General features: G+C 41.7%; 1 protein-coding gene across 5 annotated transcripts in view; it reads left to right on the forward strand.

The window, feature by feature from the left end:
- Window positions 1-16418, forward strand: part of GRIA2 (glutamate ionotropic receptor AMPA type subunit 2) — a 226717-nt gene that overhangs the window by 172844 nt on the left and 37455 nt on the right. The gene's annotated exons all lie outside the window — the stretch shown is intronic.

Raw genomic sequence — 16418 nt, forward strand, 5'->3', positions numbered from 1 at the left:
AGCACATATCTCCTAACCCCTACCCCTCCCTGGAATCATTCCTGGCAGCATAATTGTTAGCAGTCAGTAGGGGGGATCGAATCCTGGATAGGTAAGGGAATTGGAGGGCATGGGGGGCAAGCAATTACAGGAACCAATCCCCTGCGTGCCTATCCCTATAGCCCTATAGCAGCTGAAAGCCAATGAGAGGGAGAGAAGGAGAAACCAGTTTTTAGCTGCTGGTAGGGAGAGACACCCATGGGATCAGTTCCTCTACTTTGCCCCCCCCCCTGCTTTACCTCTACTGTCCATATCTGATTCCGATTCCCTTGCTGCCTGGGCCCCCCTTCTGGTCTGGGCCTTGTGCAGGAGAACTGGTGCTACTCCCTTATCAGCAACCCTGTACTTAATTACCACATGCATTTATTATTTTTATTCTTTCTGAGAATTGACTTTAACCCCTTTTCATGCTGTATTTACTGACAGTTTTGAATGTTTCGTGGTAAATACCACAAAACGGTATAGTGAATTAACAGTTGCAGGATCACATGCGATATTTAGGGAAAATGTGTCTGAACACCTACATACCGCATGCACTCTGGTTCTGTGAATGGAGCCCATTGTCTTTTTTCAGAACATAGACCCAAACATTGTAAAAATTTGATGCAGATCTCTTAAAGCCTTTTCCTATTCCACTATTTTAAAGGGATAGAGTGGGAAGATTACATAAAAAAAATGGGGCTATTGTCTAAGTTTAAAGACTAAAACAAAAATGGAACATTTTGGAAGGACACGTTATAAACCTTTATTGGATAGACCTAAATTTTTAGAAGGAGATATAATAATCCAATTGCTCAATCTTAGTTGTCATCTTTTGACAACTAAAGCTGAAACAAATGTGACAGTTTGTCAGAATGGTAATTTATGAAGGACTGAACAGACACTTAACATTCATATAAAAAAATAGTTTTATTTTTGGACACTAATGATTCAAATAGCATACAGGTTTACACAACAGCAAAAAAAGGCTTTTTGAATAGGGTGCAATTTTTGAGCAATTGGACAGAAATTTAGCATCAGAAAATAAAAATGTGTATGTTTTTGCACACGGGATGGAAAAAGCATTCAGTTTAGCAATGCAACTAACACACCGGAGTAGACAGTCTGCAGTTTTGGAGGGATAAAATAGGCAGGCATTTCACATCAGAAATTGTATATCAATGCCTTTGTTTTGGACACTGGAGTTGAAAACTGCATACATCTTTGCAACGCAACTTTAAAACCTTCATTGTCAAGACTGCAGTTTATGAGGGAGAGAGTAAACAGACAGTTTGCTCAAAAAATGGGCTTCCTTTTTCATAGGGTGAGGAAGAACAAGTTTTACAGATTTGATTCACACCTTTCAAAACCTTTTCAGACTGTCCATTATTTTTGAGAGCGAAGCAAACAGATTGCACCTTACAATTATTTTTTTCCGTGTAGAAGATGGAAAATGAAAGTACTTGTCACTGCAGCTTTTTTCCCCTTTTTGAGGGACAGGGTGAATAGATTTAACTTTAAATAATTAAACCTAAGTTTACTTACAAACAAATACAAATAAGCACAAGGGACATTATTTGCCTTCAGTGTGATGTGTCCCCTGTGCTTATGACTTCTAGTTCAGTAGAAATCCAGCCTTTGATGTTTCCTTCAAACCTGTTGCCATAATGTCCTTGTGTGGCAGGGGTTAATAGAACTGCATAGCTATCACAAGCTCTCATCATGAGTGCCCAACTATGCCTGTCCTTTTCATCCAGCTCCTTCATTCACGAAAGCTGTTATTACAGTGTCATGTACCTGGTGGAAGAGCCTGACCTGCTGAGGAAGCCCTCTTTTACACATCTGCCTCAGGCGCCTAATAGAGGAGACAGGTGGTGCAGTAGCGGAGAGTGGCATGAGTGCCTGTAGGTCTTGCTGGCAAGGAAGCCAATAGAATGGCCAGGCCAAGCAGCAGGAAGGCAACAGTGGGCCACAGCAGAGCAGATAAGCTAGGTAGTGGCGGGTCAGCAGCAAACAGGAACAGACTGGCACTGGTGACAGCAGACTAGTGAGGCACCAACAGGTAGCAGGCAGATGCTTGTAGTGGAGGATCAGCAGCAGATAGAATAGTAGCAGAGTCAGGAAAACTGAGTCAGGGTACAGGCCAAGGCCAGTAACAGATCAGCAAAAGCAAAGAGAGTAGGCAAAAGTCAGGAGACAAGTTGAAGTCAGTGCAGGCAGGGTCCAAGGAATGGTCAAGGCAAGCTGGGTCAGTAACTAGAATTAAATGTAGAGTAACAGAATGCAGGTTGCATGGGAACACTGTAGATGAGACAAAACTGGAGGAGAGCACTGGTTCAGTTTAAATAGCCTGTTTGGTGCTACTATCTGTCAGAGATGTGCATGCATGTGTACACTAATGCTTCTGCATGTGTGCGCTTGAGTGCATAAATGCATGTGAATGAGCATGTGCACATTTCCTAAGTGCAGGTGAAGGACAGTGAACAAGCCTGTGACTGCACACAGCAATCCGCCCAGAGGAGCCATCTTGCTTATTGGCATTCCCTTACTGACATACAACTTCAATGAATGAAACAGGACCCATGAATGGAGGGAACAGACCCATCAGACATCTAACTGTCCACCATTCATAGATTGTATAAGAAAACCTAGGCTTTAAATCAGACTATTTTTGGAGAAAATATCTAAATATTGTACAGATTGTATACATAGAATTATTGATGGGAGGCCAATTTGGAGACAGGAGGGTTCATTTACTAAAGGCAAATCCACTTTGCGCTACAAGTGCAGTCGCTGTAGGTCTGAGGGGGGGCATGCAAGGAAAATACAAAACAGCATTTTTGCTTGTACATGATTGGATGATAAAATCTGCAGAGCTTCCCCTCAGATATAAAGTGACTGCATCTCCAAGTGCACTTGCAGTGCACTTGTAGTGCAAAGTGGATTTGCCTTTAGTAAACCAACCCCAATGTGTTAAGCCTCGTACACACGATCAGATTGTTGGCCAACAGAGCACCAGACTTTTGTCCGAAGGGTTTGTGCCAGGAACTTTTCTTGCATACTAACGTACACAATTGTATGCCAACTAGACGTACTATGAGACGATAAAGAGGAAGTTCAATCATCAGGCACCACCCTTTGGGCTCCTTCTGCTAATTGCATGTTAGTAGAAGTTTGGTGAGTGTTGATTCGTGCTTTTCAGTTTGTGCTTTTCAGTTTGTTTCTGAATGGCCATTCGTCAACCAGCTATGTTGCAGAATTGGAGGATAGAATGTGCTATTATTGGGCTTGAAGTTATTGCTTTGACCCAAGTCTAGCCCAGGAACACGAGGAGGAGGCGTTCTTGGACCAAAAATTGGTTGCTTAATCGTGACCAATTTGCAGCGGGAGCTTCAGGAGAATAGTCCGGATGATTTTCGGAATTATCTCCGAATGAGGGACCCCTGCTTTCACTAACTCTTGGCATTGGTGACCTCCTATATTAAGAAGCAGGACACATGCATGAGGCTTGCCATTACTCCTGAGCAAAGGCTCATAGCCACCTTGCGGTACTTGTCAACGGGGAGAAGTCCCCACGACCTCAAGCTTACAACTGGGATCTCCCCCCAGGCTCTAGGATTATCATTATCATTATTCCAGACACCTGCTCAGCCATTATTCAAGGAATATATTTCGGTAAGTTTTTACCTTTAAGATCACATTCTATGTATTAATGTTTGCTAATGTTTTGTATTATTTTGTTGATTCCATAATTATCAACATTGGAATATGCTATGAATGTCCTCTTTATCCTCATGCATGCTGTAGGCTTTTCCTGCTTCTTTTTGGCCTACATGCTTATCTTCCTTCACTAACCTCCCCAGCACGCTATCCTGGCCCATACACACCTAGCCTAGTAAATTAACAATGTTTTTTTGTCAGTTACATTTTTGGGCTTACCCTAAACAACCCCTAAAATGTGTCCAAATGTTCTTGTTGTCCTTAAATTCAGGCAGAGTGCAAGACGCCATTTTTTTGACACAATCAAATTGTGAACCCCCCCCCCCCCAAAAAAAATTCTAAGTCAACCGATACAAATACTCTATCTGCTGACTTTGCAAAACCCATACACATTATCCCTCTTTTGTGTTCATATTTCTGGCTTAATTCACCAAACCATGTAGTGCAAGGGCCTGCCTGATTACCTTCAAATTGTAACATACAAAGTTTTTGTCTCCTATTATATTGTTAGTTTATTTCAGAATGTCCAAATGTGCTGCAATTTGTACAGTGTGTATACCTATTTTTAGATGATGACACTTCTTACCTGTCCACTGGGCTGTCAATAGTGTAAGTAAGGAGAGGCTGGCCAAAGTACCACACATTATTTCTGCAAACAGCTCTCATGGAAGTGGAGAGGGTTACCTGTCCAAAATATCTACCCATTACCTCCTCCCCACCATAACATTTTTATAATGGGCCACCAGAGGGGGTGAGGAATAAGATAAGTTGACCTTACACTTTAGTCTTTAAATACACAAGTTTTATCCTTACATTGGCCAAGCATGTTTGTGTCAACTCTGCTTGCAATGTTATGTGCAGAAGTAGTCATTTCTTTTTTTTTCTTTTTTTAATCCACAGTTTCCTTCCAACCCACAGCAATGGCAGGATGTTGGAGCCCTGTCCCATCATCAGTGGGATTTTCCCAACTGTGGTGGTGCTATTGATGGAAAATATGTCCGGATTGTCCCACCACCCAACTCTGGCTCATATTATTTCAATTATAAGGGCTTTTGCAGCATAGTCCTGCTAGCTGTAGTGTCTACCACATATGAGTTTTGTCTCTTGATGTTGGGAAGAACGGTCGTAACTCTGATGGAGGAGTCATTATGCCATTCTTATGGCTCAAGAATGGCACCTTAAACTTGCCACCTGCTGAGGAGAATGTTGAGGTCCTCAATTTTGTTTTTGTTGCAGATGAGGCCTTTGCTCGGGGGGAACAGCTTATGAAGCTGTTTCCTATGAGCAACCTTACCCCAGAGCAGAGAATATTTAATTACAGGCTCTCTTGTGCCAGAGGGGTGGTCAAAATGCTTTTGGCAGCCTCTTAAGTTGGTTCAGGCTGTTTTTAAAACCATGTGGTACTGTGCTGCTGTATACTTCATCATTTTTTAAGGAAAAATGCTAGCAGCTACCTTGCCTCAGTGCCAACTGACGCGGGCCCTGCAACGGCAGGCCCAGCTGAAGAGGCTGCAGCTTGGCCATCTGTGGCCATGATGACAGTTCTAGAAAATGCTTGTGCTGGATTGCCCTCCCAAAAGGCCAGAGATCTATGGCAAAAATACCTGGATTATTTTGTGGGTAGAGGGGCAGTGGCTTGCAGCAAATTTCAGCTAATCAGGAACATTTTTCTTTGATTCTAAACTCATATTTCATTTGAACTACTGTTGTCTGTGTTTCTTATCTGTGTAATATTTTCACAAATGGCCTTTATTTTGGACACTTGCTACAATAGTGCAAACATTCCTTATTTGCTACATGAGGTGACAAGATCTTCTTCAGCTAACTATTATGGTGTGCTGTGGGTCTGCTACACAGACACAATGTTTTGGTTATTAATGGATCTAATGCATGAAGTTCAAAAACATTATGGCTTTTCAACCCCTTTAATTTTTTTGGAGGCATAACATTTGCCAGAGTTGGCCACATTTAAGTGAACATTGTCACTGTAACTACAACTTAACAGATACACTGGTATTGAGCATTGAAATAATAAGCCACACATTGTTTAGAAAACAACATATAACTCAAAGCAGATTCACATGTGCTTTTTAAGGTTTTAAAACAAACCAACATCTTGGTGTATAACATGTATGTTTTGCATTATTTACCCTTTTCTCTTTTTTGTGGCTAAACAGGCATGTTAGAAAACATTAGATATACATCCCTAACTCAGGAACTTACAAAGTTCGAGTTTGGTAAAGTAAAGGCCAAATGAGATGTTAGTATCCCAAGACTGTGTTGCTGTTGCCTTCCTCAGATGGGGTGATCTTACCCCTCTAAAAGCCAAAATTTGAAGCCACTGACACGTAGAGGCAGAACTATTAAATGTCACTTATAATCCCCTGCCGAAAATGTGTGTAGTTCCAAAAATGTTATTTTCTAAACCCACAAAACACACAGTGTGTCAACATGTGCTATCTCCCATCACGGGATATCAATGGACGTGACATGCTCCATCGGACAGTTGTTGTCAGACTTTCCACCAACAAATGTTGGCTAGCATGTTTTCAAATTTTCCGCCAACAAATGTGTGTTGTCGGATTTTCTGGTCATGTATACACAAGTCTGTCGGACAAAAGTCTAAAGTACAAACACGCATGCTCGGAAACAGAAGCGGTCGGTCTTGTAAACTAGCGTTAGTAATGGAAAATTAACAATCGTGACATGGCAAATTATGAAATCTCCAAATGCAGCGCACAATTCTCTTCTTCTTTAATGGCATAATAATGAAGCTGCTTTGCTGGTTATACCGATGGAGTTATTGGGAACAAATTTTCAAAGGCTTTTTTTTCTAGTGATATCAAGAATAATATTATTATGTTTTTTTTATTTTATTTGTGCAAATTATCACAACACTATTATCCCTAGTTTTTAAGATCAAAGATACAACTATGTTGGTGTCCCTTGTCAATTTTACATAGTATTTTTTAAAATGTAACTGCCTACTCCCAAATTAACATTTGAAGTAAAACACATAGCCAAGTATTATTCTACATCATTTTTTTATAGTGCATAAAAAAAAATAGACATACTATCTGCCAATAGAACTTAACCAAAAACTGCAATCTATGCATCCAAAAATATGGAAAATATACCAAATCAAATCATTATTCAACCATAAAAATCATTTCAAACCAATAACTCCAAGGCCAATAATAAATAACACATTATCTCGTCCGATTCCGCAACACGTCTGGTTGAGGAACGGTCATTCGGAAACTAATTGAAAAGTGCTAAATGAAAAACACGAAAAGAAAAGTGCGATCAACACTCACCAAACTTCTGCTAACATGAAATTAGCAGAAGGAGCCCAAAGGGTGGCGCTAATGAGCTGAAAAACCATATAGTATGTCTAGTATGGCACTACATTCGTAATTGTTGGCCAACATTACTGTGACCGTGTGTATGCAAGACAAGTTTGAGCCAACGCCCTTTGGACAAAATTCCATGGTTTTGTTGATGGAAAGTCCGATCGTGTGTATGAGGCATAAGCCATCTGGTCCTGGTGATTTATTTGTATTAAGTTTAAGTCTTTCCTTCACTCTGGCCTCTGTTAGCCATGATGTCCTATGATGTGACACTAACAGTACTGTCGCTGTCGGTATACCCCTCCTTTTTCTGTGCAAAAACTGAGGAGAAGAAGGCATTCAATACAGTTGCCTTCTCTGTGTCATCCGTAACCATCCTCCAATCCTCGTCTTTCATATGGGCAATGTGCTCTGAATTTGCTTTTTTACTGTTACTAAAGCTATAAAACTTCCTTGGATTTTTTTTACTCTCTTCAGCTATGTGTCTCTCGTGGTCTTTTTTAGCCATCCTGATTGCGTTCTTACACTTCTTATTGCATTCCTTGCACTGTTGGAATGCTAACGGTGACCCACCCACTTTATATTGTTTAAAGGCCATTTTTTTCTCTTCATTGAGGCTTTTTGCATTATGGTTTAGCCACCCAGGTTTAACCTTCACTCTTCTATATTTATTGCCCATTGGAATGCACTGTGTGATACCTTTGTTTAATATGCAATCCCATTTTTCTTCTGTGTTGAATGCTTCTAGGATTTGGTTACAATTGATGCCATGTAGTAATGACCGCAGTTCAGAAATATTGGCTTGTGTTCCTGTGCTTCCCTCATGCCTCCTTTTTCTATGATTTACACTAAATGTGATCATCCTATGATCGCTAGATCCCAAGTTGTTCTGTATTGCCAGATCTGAAATCAGACTTGGATCATTCGTAAGTAATAGATCCAATAGGGCATTCTTTTTTCAGGGAATCCACCAATTTAAGTTCTCCTCTAAGTCCTCTATTAATTTCCCACTTACTTCTCTTTGAAGTTCTACCCACACTTATTCCCCCCTCTCCTCATCCCATTCATAATGTGACTCCTCTTTACTACCCTTACATCCTTCTTTACATATAGACACACCCCTCCCCCTCTTCTACCTACCCTGTCTTTCCGATACAACCCTGGATATTTGCCAGCCAATCATGTGAGCTGTCAAACTAAGTTTCAGTTATTCCCACAGTGTCTGAGTCCTCTTAATGTAATAGCAGCTCAATTTCCCCTATTTTATTAGCTAGGCTCCTAGAATTTGTGTTCACACCTCCTAGTGTTGTATGAGTGCATATTATTTAGTACTTGTGTTTCCTTGGGCTTTGTTTTGGAATTTTCCACGCATTCACCCTGGGATTTGATGTTACAGCTGTATTATTACTGCTGACTCCACTATTGCCCTCAATCCTTTGCTCCCCCCCAATGCCTAGTTTAAAAGCCCCTCCAACTTTGTGGCCATCTTTCTTCCCAATAGAGGTGTACCATCTCCATTAAGGTGCAGCCCGTCCTTACTAAAGAGCTGGTAAATGACTGAGAAGTCAGCCCAGTTCTCCGGGAACGCTCTTTCCTACACCAGTTCCTCAGCCACTTGTTCTGTTGTCTAAGCTTCTGCTGCCTCTCTGGTGGGGCTCGAGGTACAGGTAGTATTTCCGAGAAGACTACCTTGGAGGTCCTTCTCCTCAATCTATTCCCTAAGTCCCTGAAATTATTTTTAGGACTCTCCACCTTCCTCTCACTTTGTCATTGGTACCAACGTGTACCATGACTGCTGGGTCCTCCCCAGCCCGCCCAATAATCTGTCCACCCAATCCGCAATGTGTTGAACCTGAGCGCCTGGTAAACAACATACTGTTCGGCGACCATGGTCTTTCTGACAGATTGCCTTCTCTGTCCTCCTAATTATTAAGTCTCCCACTAGCAGCACTTGTCTAACCTTTCCTGTAACTCTGCCCCACTCCTTACTGGAGCTATCACTCCCCTGGCAGCTAGGGGAGGGCGCCTGCTCCAGCACTGCCACCCCTCAGATGATATCTCCAACATCATGCAACTTGCCATATTTGTTGGGGTGTACCAACTCAGCACTGGCCTACGTCAGCCAGCAACCTACTTCTGGCTCCTGTGCCCCTATGTCTCCAACCTCCTCTAAGCTGGCCCCTGCTAGCACCTGCTGGGTAATGTCCAAGCTCCTTTCCAGGTTGCCGATGCTTCTTAGTGTTGCTACCTGATTCTCCAGGCTCATCAAGGAACGCATACATGGATCAGGATGCGCACTGAGTGGCATCACCAATCCTGTTGGGAAATTTTACTGCTATTCTAGTGGGGATAATAATGAAGACTTGCTATTGGTACCCTACACTACTCCCAACTCTCCCTGTGACACTCTCAGTACCTTACTCCTAAGTAGTAAAGTTACTCCCAGGTACAAACAGGTACTCCCAGGTTCTAAAGGGTACTCCCTGATACTAAAAGGTACGTCCAGGCACTAAAGGCACCCCCAGTTACTCCCAAGTATTAAAGGTACGCCCATGTGTTAAAGGTACTCCCAGGTATTAAGGGTACTTCCAGGTATTAAGGGTACTTCCAGGTTCTAATCCATCTTCACTCTGTCTAATGCCCCGTACACACGTAGCGGACTATCCGACGGACTTAGTCTGGCGGACTTCCCGCCAGACTGTCCGTCCGACTTTCCGAATGGGCTACTTGCCCACACACGGCACTTTTTCAGCGGACTAATACGGCGTACTAAGTCCGCCGTACTATCCGCCCTACTTTTGAAATGAACGGACTCGCCCACACACGCGGAGGAAAGTCCGCTCATTTCGAGCGGGTCTCCAGGTAGGTGGGGCCTGCGAAGGAGACGTCGCTGGCCCCGTCACCTGGTATGGACTTAAAGGGGAACCCCAGCGCCGAAAAAATCGTTGTGGGGTTCCCCCCGCCAGGAAAGGGGGGACGAGCGAACGGCCCCCCTCCTGAGCCATACCAGGCCGCGTGCCCTCAACATGGGGGGTGCCTTCGGGAAGGGGGGGCCGCGCGGCCCCCCACCCCAAAAGCACCTTGTCCCCATGTTGATGAGGACAAGGGCCTCTTCCCGACAACCCTGGCTGTTGGTTGTCGGGGTCTGCGGGCGGGGGGCTTATCGGAATCCGGGAGCCCCCTTTAATAAGGGGGCCCCAGGATACCGGCCCCCCACCCTATGTAAATGAGTATGGGGTACAATGTACCCCTACCCATTCACCTGTGAAAAAAAGTACAAAAAAACACAACACAGGGTAAAAATAGTTTATTGCACAGCTCCGGGGGTCTTTCGTCTTCGGGGGTCTTCTCGCCGGACCCCTCCACTATCTTCTGCTAGCTCTTTTGCTTTCTTCCTCGCTGCCGGCCTCTTCTTCCGACTTCGGGGGTCTTGTCCGCCTCTTCGGTTCTTCTGCCGGGCCACCGCGCCTTCTTATAGCTCTTTTACAGACGGTGGCCCGGTCTTCTGTCGCCGCTGTCGTCGTCGCCGGAAGTGTATTTGATACATTCTTCAGAGCAATTCAGAGCAATTCCTGGTGAACATCCTATACGTTTGAGATTCAGCCAAACATCCATCCAACTGTTCACTCACCTCAAGTCCCCCGGCACCCCCTCGGTCCTACCACTGTGATAGTGGGTGGGGGTTCTTCTCCCCTGCACCTGTGCAGCTGTGCAGGGCTCTGCCCAAGCAGCCAAGTCATTCATTCACAGAGTTCTGTGAACAAACTATAACTACCGTCTGCCATTGTAGTTCTCAATGAACTGTGGGGACACTTGTAGCTCATTGATCTTCTTGCTCTTCAGCAGAGTCTGATTGATCACAGGTGCAATGCTTTCCAGGCTGGTTAAATGTATTTTTTTTCTACATTTACATATTTTGTAAATATGCACATTTATCATTTTTTTCCCAAAACGTGAAGCCTTTAAGGTAATTCTAACTTAACCACTTAAGGACCGGAAGATTTCCCCCCTTAATGCCCAGGCTTTTTTTTTTTTCGATACAGCACTGCGTTGCTTTAAATGACAATTTTGCAGCGGTACGACGCTATACCCACACAAGATTAATTTACTTTTTTTGCCCACAAATAGAGCTTTCTTTTGGTGGTATTTGATCACCTCTGTGGTTTTATTTTTTGCACCATAAAAAAAAAGAGCGACAATTTTTACTTTTTACTATAATAAATATCCTAAACAAAAATTGAAAAAATAATTCTTCATCAGATTAGGCCAATATCTATTCTTTTACAAATTTTTAGTAAAAGAAATCGCAATAAACGTATATTGATTGGTTTGGGCAAAAGTTATAGCATCTACAAAATAGGGAATAGATTTATGGCATTTTTATTTATTTAATTTTTTTACTAGTAATGATGGCAATCTGCGGACAGATCAGACACTTTTGACACATTTTTGGAACTATTGACATTTATACAGCGATCAGTGCTATAAAAATGCACTGATTACTATGTAAATGTCACTGCCAGGGAAGGGGTTAAAACTAGGGGGCGATCTCGGGATTAAATGTGTTCCCTCATGTGTGTTTTTAACTGTGAGGTGATGGGATTGACTAGAGAAGAAGACATACCGCTGTTCCTAATTACTAGGAACAGACAATCTGTCTCTCTTCCCCTGTCAGAATAGGGATTTGTGTGTTTACATACAGGAATCACCGTTCTGTTTGTTGTGACCCCAATCGCGCCCGCCGGCCATGCGCATAAGGTTCCCCGCTGTGCAGAGCGTGCGCCTGCAATAGCTCTTAAAGGAGCCGATGTACAGTTAGGACGATTTTGTGGGAACGAGCTGACCTGCCGCAGTATAATTATTATTATTATTATTATACACGATTTATATAGCGCCAGGAGGAGGAGGACCCTGCTCGTAGAGCTCACATTCTAAAGGAAGGGGGTGGTGGTACAACTCGTTTGCAAGTGGTTAAGTAATGATGCACAAAATCCAATCACCCATACTAACTAATCCTATTTCAGTTTACTGATGTCGGATGCTTTAAAATATAATTTTTGACCAGCTGTTATAAGTGTTTGCACTTCACTCATCAACATTGTTCTGTGAATTGCAGTGCTTCAGCTCTCTATTCCGCAAATGTCTAGGTCAATTGTGTATAAGGATGCAGTTGACATGTACCTGTAAATTGGAATGTACCGGTGTTATCAGTACAACAGTCACATATACCTGTAGATAGATAGACAAATACAGTATATAGATATAAATATAGATAGATAGATAGATAGATAGATAGATAGATAGATAGATAGATAATTATTAGTTTGCAAATGTATCTACCTTTCTCACCTGAATTGGCCTTGGTAGGAATTCATGAAGACACACAACGCTTACACCATATGAAACTGCCGATATCTTATTTATTATACTATGCTATGAAAGAAATACTGCTAAAGTGGAACTTGGCGGACCCTCCTGCAGTTTCCTCCTGGAAGACCATGATTGATTCTGCTCTTCATATGTATAAACTTATCTATATAAATAGAGACTGCCCTTGGAAATATGATAAGGTGTGGTTTCCTTGGACATCGCTGTAGCGGGTTTCGTGTTTGAGACTGCTTTGACTTCTGGGATCTATACTCTTGGGTGGAGCTTTGGGTGAATGCCTCCTCCCCCCATTCTCCTTTCTCTTCTCTTTCCCTCTCCCCTTAGCTTCCCCCTCCCCACTGTATCTCTTCCGGTGCCCTGGATTTTTCCTGGAAATTGCATGTGATGCGGTAAAGCTCATTGTGTGTTTAGGAATGTCTAGCTGACTATTCTGTTCATCTGGAATTGAAAATTTCTTTCTGTATAACACTCACAAGTCAAGTGGTTTATTTTGTATTTCATTTGTGTTACTCTTTTTTCAATAAAGCACTCCTACTAATAGATGGATAGATCGATAGATAGATAGATAGATAGATAGATAGATAGATAGATAGATAGATAGATAGATAGATAGATAGATAGATAGATATATAGATAGATAAGTTGATTTTCGTTTTTGTGGATTGCATTACAAATGACAGAACAGAAATTACATTTTCTTTCAGCCATGTGACCATGTAACACATTTAACTCCCCCACAATTACCATTCTCTGCCTGTACCAAATGTTAGCCCACATTATAATCAGCCTACACATCTGAAAAGAATAAGAGAACATCTGAATAATTCTGTCACAAGGAAAAGTCAAGTACACAGGGAATATGAGTCATACAGTGGAGGCTGAATACAGCTATTGAATTTCTGTGGTAGGTTGTGCGTAGAAGCTCTATCTGCAGCAATTTAAACACATTTTTTGGATAGGAAAATGCTCACCACATAACATAATTGATATAAAAAATGTTTAAACCCTCTGTAATTCTTCTAGATTTTTGTAAAAAATATATATTTTTGTGCACCTATATGTAAAGAGATATCACACCTGTCATCAGGGCTGGACTGGGACAAAAATTTGGTCCTGGACTTCATCCAGACTGGCCCACTTTAATTTTGCAAACACGCACAAAAACAAGTGAACAAGTGAAGTGGGAGGGCTAACGTCGTGCAGGAATATTGCTACAGACTCATTGGCCAGGTTAGGTGATATAGAGTGCCATGTTAGGTGATATAGAGCCAGGTTAGGTGATATAGAGTGCCAGGTTCAGGTGGTATAGAGCCAGATTAGATGATATAGAATCAGGGTAGGTGATATAAAGCCAGGGTAGGTGATATAGAGCCAGGGTAGGTGGTATATAGTGGCAGGTTAGGTGGTATATAGAGCCAGGTTAGGTTGTATATAGAGCCAGGTTAGGTGGTATATAGAGCAAGGTTAGGTTGTATATAGAGCCTACTTAGGTGGTACATAGAGCAAGGTTAGGTTGTATATAGAGCCAGGTTAGGTGTCCCCATATTATAAAAGTATAGAAAGGGTCCTCATATTAAAAATTAAACAAGACAATAAATAAAGACAATGTAACCTCTTTCATTTCATTCTTGCAATGATAGCCTTAATAGCCCTGAGAAAGAAGCACTCTTAAAATCTATCTGTCCTTGTTTTAATCACCTAAAAAACATCTTCCAGTTGTCAATAATTCAAAGAAATTACAATAAGGATGAGTCTGGTCTCTCGCTATTTTTTCTGCTCTACAAAGGCAACGAGTCTCATGTATTTCTCTCTATTTCTTCACACCCTACAATTTTCTGTGCTGTTTGAACCACTCTCTTTAGAGCATTCTCACCTGCCTGCGTACAACTAGGATACCAAACTAGAATACAATACGTTATGTACTCTCAATGGCAGAGTGATAGAAGGTCTCTAGTACCTTACATTCTTCCTAAGGAGTCGCAAAAAATATAAAAATGCTGTTGCAGTTTCTTAATAATGGCTTTAACCTTGATTGTCCATGATAAGTTTTCAGAAATGCATGTTCCCAAAAATGTAAAGGTAGAGACCCGCTCCACGAAAACACCTTTAATAAAAAGCAGTGCTGGTTCAGGCCTGCTCCTTCTAAAATCTATTGTTACTTTGTTTTCCCTATGTTTAGGATCAGGTTATTCGCGCTACATCATTTCACTATCCTATCGACCTGTCTTCTGTATTGCTCCTCATCATCTCCAGTGATACGGTAGTGTCATTGGCAAACTTAACTATACTATTGGTGTCATAATTGGGGGTGCAGTCAAATGTGTACAGTGCATAGAGAAAGGGACTTACCACACAACCCTGCGATGCTCCAGTACTTATTTCTCGCTGGGAAGAAAAAAACGTATCCAATTTGACCACCTGTGAGACCAAAAAATCCCTTATCCAAAAACAAATAAAGAGCAGCAAATCCAATTTTTTTTATTTTTTTTTTGTTTTTTTTTTGTTTGTTTTTTAAGAGTAATTTTTATTAAATTTTCATAAACTCACAATATGACATTACATAAATGCAAGAAGAAAAAGAATAGAAAACGCGGATGCAACCGCTGTAAAAAAGATAAAGAACAAAAACAATAATCATATGCCTGTTAATGTCTTAAGTAATATCACATGTATCGGCTGTTTAAACAACTTAAAAAAGAAAAGGTTCCTCAGGTTTCACCAAATGAAAAGAAAAAAAAAATAAATAAAAAGGGGTGGGAAAGAAATGACCTATCAAGGGGGAGAAGAGAACACACTCATTATCAATTTAAGGGATCACCGAACTGTATTCAGCAGTATGGCGAAAGTGTAACCAACAGGACCAGGTGCTGGTGTATTTTGAAGGGGTATCTTTCGATTGGTGGATCAGTTCCTCTAATTCTGCTGTCCTATTTATTCTACGGAACCAGTCTCGTAGCGACGGTGGATCTGAGGATTTCCACTTGGCAGGAATACATAAATTTGCCGCCATGAGGAGGTGCATAGTTAACGAACCCATGTAGGCCCTCTTGGATCGTTTTGAAACATGTAACAATAATTGAGCAGGGGAAAAGTCAAGTGAATAAGTGGTGATCACTTGAGTAAGGCGATGCACTTCTGTCCAATATAGTTGAAGAGAAGGACAAGACCACCATATATGCTCGAGAGTGCCCAAACCAGTGTGACATCTCCAACATAAGGCAGAGGTAGTAGGGAATGATCGATGTAATATAGACGGTGTTTGGTACCATCTGGATAATAACTTGTACATATTTTCTTGGGCACTAACGTTCAAGGAGCCCTTGTGGGCTATGGTATAAACTTTTTGCAAATCCAATTTTTTTATTTTTTTAACCAACTGATCTAGAATGATGGTATTAAAGGCAGAGCTGTAATCTATAAACAACACCCTTATGTCATTTTCCCAATTCTCCAGATGACTAAGTGCCCCATGCAGCACTAAAGCTATCGCATCTTCTGTGCTTCTATTTGCCCTATACACAAATTGATAATGATCTAAACTACCTGATAATCTAGTTTTAAAATATTTCAAGACCAACCTCTCAAAGCATTTCATTAGTACTGAGGTCAGTGCTATTGGTCTATAATCGTCTAAACTTCCCACAGTTGACTTTTTTGGAATTGGAATAATAGTAAGGGTTAGGAGTTGGGACGCTGAAATAACATCATCCAGCCCTGCATCTTAGTGTTATGTTATTAGTTCTCCAGACATTGCAGTTTGGATATATTTTTCACACACAGGGGTGGGCTTAGGGGTGGAAGCACTGCTGCTGCTCCATCTGGCTCTGCCTGCTTGTCATTATGACACGCAGGAGACCCGGACTGCAAACTTGTAACAGGATGGGGAGGATGATCGGCACGGCAATTACAGAGTGATACCCTGTGTGTCTTTCCCTCCAGCAG

Source organism: Lithobates pipiens, unplaced genomic scaffold (assembly GCF_037356315.1).
Source record: "Lithobates pipiens isolate NorthernLeopardFrog02 unplaced genomic scaffold, aLitPip1_a1.2 Scaffold_13, whole genome shotgun sequence".
Taxonomy (NCBI): Eukaryota; Metazoa; Chordata; class Amphibia; order Anura; family Ranidae; genus Lithobates; species Lithobates pipiens.